The 8,845-nt window shown below is 39.7% G+C and overlaps 1 long non-coding RNA gene across 1 annotated transcript; it reads left to right on the top strand.

Moving 5' to 3' along the window:
• The first annotated feature begins 6,030 nt into the window (after nt 1–6,030).
• LOC139449956 (uncharacterized) lies at nt 6,031–8,635 on the top strand. Its single transcript, XR_011652206.1, has 3 exons — nt 6,031–6,148; nt 7,398–7,605; nt 8,074–8,635. It is a non-coding gene; the product is annotated as an uncharacterized lncRNA (long non-coding RNA).
• The last annotated feature ends 210 nt before the right edge of the window (nt 8,636–8,845 follow it).

Genomic DNA, 8,845 nt, shown 5'->3' with positions numbered 1-8,845 from the left:
GTTCCGTTTTTATTAAGAATACGCCTAAGGCCTTGAAGTTTTCTAGTTTATTTTGTGGGTTTAGTATTGCTTCTAGAGAGAGAGCCTTGTTTAGATTGAGGGTGGTTTGTAATGCGGTTCGATGTGTTAGGTAGTGTGTGCAGTGGATGAGTGCGTGTTCTGGGGTTTCTGGTTGTTTGCAGTGTGGGCAGTTACCTGTAGTGTGTTTTTTAAATTTTTTTAGGTGGTTATTTAGGTTGGTGTGTCCTGTTTGGAGTTTAGTGATTACTCTGTCGATTTTTTTGGATGGATGGAGAATTTTTGGTTTGGTTAGTGGTTTGCTGAGCACTCTTTTGATTTGGCTATTTGAGTTTAGATATAGGTTATGCCATTTTTTTGTGATTTTTTGTTTGTTTACACTTTTAATTTCTGATTTTGAGATGGGTAAGTTTAAGCTTATTTCTGGGATTTTGAGGGATAGTTTAGCTGCTTTATCGGCGTTTTCATTACCGTATATTCCTACGTGGGCGGGTATCCACAAGAAGGTTATTTGTTTGCCTGCTTTTGTTAGGTCGTTGGAGCTTTTAAGTATTTGATTTATTAATTTAGGTCGGTTTTTGGTATTTTTGTTTTGGAGGGCTTGTAGTCCACTTAGGGAGTCAGTAAGTATTAGGATTTTTTGGTTGTTTTTGGATTCTTGATTGTGGAGGGCTGAGGCCATGCCCATTAGTTCGGCCGTGAATATTGATTGGTTATTTGGGAGTCGGAAGGATTGTGTGGTTTTAGTTGGTTGTGTGGTATGGACTCCGAAACCCGTGTGTTTGGAGGTCGGATCTGAGGATCCGTCCGTGTAAATGTGACACCAATTTGGCCAATTTTTGTGTATGTATGCTAGTGTGGTAGTTTTAGCTATGTTTGGGTCGGTTTGTTTATTTATTTGGCTAGCTAGTGTTGTGTCTATTTTGGGTATTTTAAGTTTAGGGGTGAAGATATTTGATTGTTTGCAGTTTTGTTTAAGATTTTTAATTTGATGTTCATTTAGGTAGTTTGTTATTCTTTGGGATATTGGGGTAAGTAAGGGGTGTTTACGAGCTAGAGCTTGGTTTTTAGGGCTGATGTTTTGGTTTATTAAGTTTTGGATGAGAGGGTTTGATTGGGACGCGGCCCAGAAATTTAAGCTTAGCTGTTCCCTGCGTAGACTTAGTGGCATTTCTCCTGTTAAGGCCTGAAGTGAGGTGTAGGAGGTGCCATGTTGGGTGCGTGTAATGAGTTTGAGAGCCTGATATTGTATTGAGTCAAGTTTTTTAGATAGAGAGTTGTTTAGGGTGTTGTATATGGCGCAGCCGTAGTCTAGTTTTGATCTAATTAGGGATATGTAGAGAGAGAGGAGAGTATCTTTGGAGGCTCCCCAGTTAGAGCCAGTTAGGCATCTTAGGGTGTTTAGGTCTTTACTGCATTTAGTTGTTAGGTTTTGGATGTGAGCATCCCAGGTGAGATGTTCATCGAAAATAAGTCCTAAGAATTTGGTTTGTTTTTGAAATTTGATTGTTTGATTGTTTAGCTGGAGGATTGGGGAGGCGGGTTTCATGTTTTTATGTTTGAATACTATTCCTGTTGTTTTTTCTGAGTTAAGGGAGAAGCCCCATTTGTCAGCCCATTGTTGTATTTTATTAAGAGATTTTTGGAGTAGATTTTTGGCCATTTTCATGCTTTTAGTGCGGATCCAGATGGCTCCATCATCCGCGAATTTTGATGTGTTTACTTTAGGGGATAGACCCTCGAATAGATCGTTTATCATTATATTGAAGAGGGTGGGGCTGAGGATACTGCCCTGTGGAGTGCCATTTTCTAGGGGACATTGGTCCGATAGAGTTTGGTCTATACACACGGTTATTTTACGATTGTTTAGGAAGTCCTGGATGTAGTTTATTATCTGACCTTTGAGTCCTATTTTTTTAAGTTTTTGTATTAGCCCATCGTGCCATACCATGTCGAAAGCTTTAGAGAAGTCTAAGAAGATGCCTGTGGTATATTGTTTATTTAGTTGTCCTGTCTTAATATCTTGTTCTAGTCGGGCGAGGTTATCTAGGGTTGAGCGGCCAGGAGTGAAACCGCTTTGATCTGGGTTTATGGTGTTATTTTGGGTTAAGTAATGTTGTAATCTATTTTTAGCCATTGATTCCATTACTTTACATAAGTTTGAAGTTAGGGATATTGGTCTATATGAGTTAGCTTGATTAGCTGGTTTATTAGGTTTAGGGATTGGTATGACTAGGGCCTGTTTCCAGGGAGTAGGAACCTGTCCGTTTAGGTAGATGAGATTGTATAGTTTGAGTAGTGCCTGGAGCAGTTTTAGGGGGAGTTTTTTAATTATTTGGTAAGAGGTTAGGTCTAATCCTGGGGCTGTGCCCTTTTTCCTGTTTTGGATTACGTAGAGGAGCTCCTCCATTGTGTAGGGTTGATTTATTTCTAGATTGTTATTGTTTGGTTCTTTTGTGGGTTTGTTTTCTGTTTTAAGTTTATCTTGGAATTTTTGGCTGAAGTTGCTGTTACTGCTAACGGCCGAAAAGTGGTTGGCGAGATTATTTGCTTTTTGGGCGGGGTTGGTTGAGTTGTTAATGTTAGGGTTTTTTTTATGTCGTTTTAAGCCTCTAATGGCGTGGATTTTGCGCCAGACCGTTCTGGCATCTGTACGGTTATTTATACCTTCGCAGAATTTTTTCCAGTCTCTACTTTTGGCTATTTGGACTAGTTTTTGAACCTGGTGGTTTAGTTCGTGGGCTATGTTTAAATATTTGTAGTCGCGTTTTGCTTTATTGAAGGCTGATTTACGTTTTCGTCTAGTCTGTTCTATTTCCTCATTCCACCATGGTACCGTCGGTTTGCCTGTCTTAGATGTTTTGAAGGGGATGGAGGTTTTGGCTGCGTTTATTATATAGTCTGTTAGGTTTTTACAATAGGTTTCTGGATCATTATTTTCTATTTCGTTTAAGTTAGCTTCGTTGCAGATATCTTGGAATTGGTCCCAGTTAGCTTTGTTGTAATGGAATTTTGGTTCTTGGTTTTCTGTTTGGATTGGTACGTTTGTATTTCCTATGGTTATGTTTATGGGGAAGTGGTCGCTACCTAGCGGGACGTCGTGTACTTCCCATTGAGTGCTTTGGGCTAGATCTGCGGTGCATATGGTTAGGTCGATAGCCGACATTTTTTTGTTTATCTTATCGTACCTCGTGGGTTGGTTGCTATTAAGGAGTACTAGGTCGTTTGTTTCTATCCATTCGGAGATTAATTTGCCATGATTATCTATTTTATCATCTATGCTCCATGTAGGATGGTGAGCGTTAAAGTCTCCTAGGAATATAGTAGATTTATCGCTTATTTTGAGTAGTTTGTTTAGATCCTCAGGTTGGACTTTTTGTTCCGCCCAGTGGTAAATATTTATGATGTTTATGTTTCGGTTATTTAATGTGATTTTAATGCCGTTGGCTTCTAGGTTTGGCGTGTCTATTTTTATTTCTTCGTAATTTATATCTTCCCTGATAAATATGATTAGTCCTCCTGCGGCTCTTCTTGTTTTCGGTTTAGCTCTGTCAGTTCTAACTGAGTTGTAGTTAGGTAGTGTGAATTTCGATTTTTTTGAGAATTTGGTTTCCTGTATACAAGCAATGTGAGGGCCTTTATTTAGTTTAAATTTAGTTTTTAGTTCATGGCCGTGGGAGGTGAGTCCGTTGGCGTTCCACTGAAAAATATTTAGTCCTTCCATTATTGGTTTCGGGTGATTGGTGATTTAGTTTTTAGTTTTTATTTTATTCGGTGAGTTCTTTTAGATGGAGGTTAAAGAGGAAGAAGGGAAGATCGGTTAATTTTAGATTGAAAGCTACTTTGTGGAAGGATTCCATACTAGCTTTTGGTGAGTTTTGACTATGCATATATGCTAGGAGTAAGGTGAGGTTATTTAGGTTTGGGGTGTTGGCTGGTTGGGAAGTTTGGTTTGTTTTAGTTGGAGTAGTGTCTATTGTTTCCTCAGTAGTGGAGAAATCTTCGTCATGGGTTTTTTTACAATTTATTACACTATTAGATGTTTAAATCCTAATCCGTTTATTGTGGGTTTAAAGGATTTTGGTTGTCTCGGTGTGTATTGTCAATTTACACTGTTGTTATAAGCACAGCTGAAACCTGTTATCACCCATCACGCGCTGTTGTGACAATGATTGGCACCTCAGTCTCAATACCGAGATGTGAAATTGACAATTACCTTTATGAATGAGCAGCCAGTGCAACGTTATGTAAACAGACAAATTAACAGGAGTACGGGCGCCCTGTGTTGTGATGCCAATGTAGACTTGGGTGTATAAAAGATGACGTCAGTTTTCGTTTTGGCATTGACACTGTAAACTCACACCTCGCCTGAGCGGACAAAACACATAGAAGAACTGGCTATATTTTCAACTCCCAGAGACTCAAGACAAACTGTTTCTGCAGTGGACGTCTACATTGTAAACCCGAAGCGTTGATAACAAGGTAGATATATCATTTTACACTTTAACTGATTCAATATTCCAGTGTTCCAATTGAAAATGGATATCACATTAACGGATACGTTATAATAATCATTTAAACGATTGAGGATCTGATCGTTTGTACAAGCTACACACACAACCCCAGACCACAATTTGTTAAATTATTCACCATTTTGTAGACTAGTAGACTAGTACTAACAGAAATTACGGTTTTATAAGATTTATAATAGCATTATAAACTATCGGTTTCCTAACTGCCAAATTGTGTTATCATGGAGTCGAAGTGTCTGCAGCGATGGTTTCAACAATAGCTATTTCCACAATAGTTTAAATGAGAACTATTTATACATTTTATCACATAGTTCCCAATACGTAAACGACTGTTTGAAAGGTTAAACGAAGATATTTTATTATCAACAAATATATATTATGTTATGCATAATAGTGTAACGCCGTACTCAGCAACATTGCAGCTATATGACGGCGGTCAGTAAATAATCAAGTCTGGACAGACTATCCAGTGATAGACACCATGAGCATCGATTCACGCAAGTTATCAACGATGACCTGCATCAACCAAGTCAGCGAGTCTGACCACCCGATCCCGTTAGTCGCCTCTTCTTAAGACAAGCATAGTTGCCTTTAAGGGCAAGCATGGGTTGTTGAAGACCTAATCTACCCCGGAATCTTCACGGTTCTCAGATTGTGTACAACATCCGGATCGTGGTGCTATGTCTGCTTTATCATTGAAGACCCAACTTTTCACGAAACCAGGTAGTTGACCGATCAAGTGCAAGCAATCGTCAGTGATTAGCCGCAACGTTACATACGCTACAGCAATGTTACCTATAATTACCAATAATCATCGATCATGAAGTATTGAGTAAGTTTAGCTGTGTCCATAATCTCGTGGTTGCATAATCATATATTAATGATCCGTTCCTGAGAACTAAAAACCGCTAATTATTCAATTTATATGATATCACACGATCTACAAGCACGCAAAAAATGTCACAATACACTATATAACAATTTCCCGGGAAATTATAAAAATAAACCTTGTTAATACAAGCGACATGGTCTTGATTTCAACTATAGCTCCACATACAATAACACGAATAACGCATGTAGATTTCATATTCATATACAGTATGTCATGGTGTTGTCACGTGTTTTGCAGCACGTGCGATGTGATTCACTTGTATGCGGGACGTTATCGGACGCCTCGGTAAATACCATACAGTATCGACTGATGTTAATTAACCACGCTAGACGATCAATTATATCCCATTTCTTCTAAGATGTAATTAACGGTGTCGCCCAGTAGGCATCAACACGTGCATCACGACGGGTCGCGAAGTAAGTATCTGTCGCGAAAACGGAAGACGTGTCGATGTCACCATGACAACGACATGCGTCAGTCCTATCCTCTCACGACCCACGCCGTGTGGCTATAATTAGATTCCGGACTCTGGGTTTACCGCAAAGGTTTATTTATCACGGAGTGATTTGCGTCACGCAGTTTACTGTGACGGGGGTTCCACACCTCGCTCCATTTGTAATACTGAAGCCAGTGTGTATAGGTTGAACCGTCAAGACGTTGTCAGTATTAGATTATGTAAACTTGGACAGATATTTGAAAGAAAAAGGTATGTTTGTAATCTTTTGGAATGTTGTGTTAATGTGATTTCATAATTTCAGGTATGATATTTCAGTATATGGTATTGCGAGTATCCATTTATTTTATTCAATCGCTTGTTATTGTGGGATATTTATCATCCGGGAAATCATAATTACAGCTTGAGTCAAATCAACTATCCATATTTACATTAATTCTGACAGATATCGGGCGGTCAGGTAGCCTTGTGGTTAAAGCGTTCGCTCGTCCCGCCGAAGACCCGGGTTCGATCCCCGACATGGGTACAATGTGTGGTGACCCCTCCGTGGTATTGCTGGAATATTTCCAAAAGCGGCGTAAAGATATCAAGGACAGATTAAATTGCTATATATCAACATTTCAAATGATAGTATATCGATAATATACATCGGTTAAAACGATAGTGTCAAATGAATGTTAATTACCATGGTAATGTGAAGGATTCGATCTGGTAGCCCCATGAAAAAAGACAGGTTTTACCCCAGGGGGAGTTATTGTGTAAGCCACAGTATTCACAACCCAGTGAATAATAACAATCATGATCTATGTTACCTAATGTCACTCGCTTGAGGGATTAGACGGGCGTTTAAATGGTGTTAGTGAAATACCTCCCACCAATGTGTAAACCCTAGCCACCATGTGTGAAACGTTCCTCTCTCCCCGAAAAAATACCGAGCTACCTAGATCCCCGTGTTTTCCAGTTATGTTGACTCCAAACGGATGTGTCGTAAATAATAGCGAAAAACCCCTTACTATTTATAAACAAACACATCCGTGTAAAACGAAACTACATCCTGGTAAAACGAAACTATGAGTGATTACACTTTCACCATACGAGCCGTCACATATACAAATAGCACAAGGCTATTTTCAATGATAGTCTAATCACTGCATTAAACAAGAACACCGTAAGCGAATTATTGTCTGACAACTGATGGATTACTCCGCCCAAAACGGACAGATGATGTATGCTTGATATCAGCTGATTACAAAGTGTTGTACATTGCTTTGAAAGTAACGTTTTGATTTTACATAGACTTAGTCGGACAAATAGCGAATGTCCGCGCCTAGTGGTTGACGGTATTACGTGCAGTGTGTTCAGTGCTCAGCTTTTATTTAATCCTGTCGGTAAAAGGTAATCTGAAGTCCGGAGACCCGATACCGATATCTTGTCGTTGATATCTGTCATTGTCGTGTCCATTACCGTAGTAGTATAATTATATCTACTTGTATCTTTTCAGAATAAACCAAATGTCTACCGCCACTCTGATCGATATTGACCTCACCAGTGAAATGGCGGCCCCTCCTGCCTGGATACCCGGCAGATTCCTCACCAGCGGGGATGCGACCGCGATTGACGTGAACTCTCCAGTGTATGACCCGGTCAAAGGTCAAAGATCAAATATATTTGGAGGAACGGGTCTCATGTCCCAAGATTTGTCCTACGTGGTATGTATATCTTATCTAAGATATAACATTCGCAATTGTGTTATCTATATTTGGCGTTACTCCTTGTTGACTCACTTAATTATTGCATGTAAGTATTTCTACTTGAAAACGGGATATCCGTTGTACAGTCCCACGCACATCGTTAAGTAAGCTACTACGGGAATAAGGAGAGATACTAGATGTCTTGCGCATGGTCCGAAAAGTGAAATCCCTAAATGTTTACTAGTCCGAATAGTGATATCCCTAAATGTTTACTCGCCCGAATAGTGATATCCCTAAAAGTTTACTCGCCCGAATAGTGATATCCCTAAATGTTTACTCGCCCGAATAGTGATATCCCTAATTATTCCTGGTCTGAATAGCTATATTAATACGTATTGGTCCGAATAGTCTAAATAATAATCTAAAGCGTTCACTGTTATGGCCCGAATAGTATGTGATGATACAGATTGTCTATTTTCTTTCCAGTCCAAACCAGGCCTAGACAAGTGCACATCCCTGCCTCGAGGTACGACATACCTCATAATGGCATGTTGTGTCGTGGCGTCCTTCAGCCTAGGGCTACTGGCTTACATACACCTCTAGTGAGCTGGGCGATCAACACGGATTACTCATTATGACAATGGCGCGGAAGTCAAGCTGTCATCACTGAATACGACAAGGGACATAACTGCGTCGGTTCCTAAACGTGGCCAGCGAAGTCAGACACAGATCTGTCTCTCAACAATTGGTGCAATAGATGGATCTATATGGAACTATAAATGGCATGGGGAGACGTGTGGATACCGTGCGATAACCCTATACAATATTAAAACAATACGGTTCATGTTATTTATTATCAATAAGTTGTATTTTTGAGTCAGTAAAAGTCTTAATTAATTTAAGCGAATGCGAAGTCTACCCACGTCTGATCTCGAAGGTGCTATTTTCTGTTACAGAACCGTCAATCTCATCCTTGTACATTTACCTGCATTCATTGCCAAATGAGATTGCCATTTATTTGAATATATTGTTAATAAATATTTGTTGTTTCTTTAACAATGTTTTAGTGGTTTTGATTATTTGTAGTAAAATAGTAGTTTTGATAGTCGGAACACGTTGGATCTGTCTCACCACCAGAACTATACGCTAGGCCAGTCTCGACACCAGAACCATACGCTAGGCCAGTCTCACCGCCAGAACTATACGCTAGGCCAGTCTCACCGCCAGAACTATACGCTAGGCCAGTCTCACCGTCAGA

This window comes from Haliotis cracherodii, unplaced genomic scaffold (genome assembly GCF_022045235.1).
Source record: "Haliotis cracherodii isolate W230 unplaced genomic scaffold, xgHalCrac1.p SCAF_10, whole genome shotgun sequence".
Lineage (NCBI taxonomy): Eukaryota > Metazoa > Mollusca > Gastropoda > Lepetellida > Haliotidae > Haliotis > Haliotis cracherodii.
Note: the sequence above shows the minus strand (reverse complement) of the source record. Positions and strands in the feature narration are given on the sequence as shown.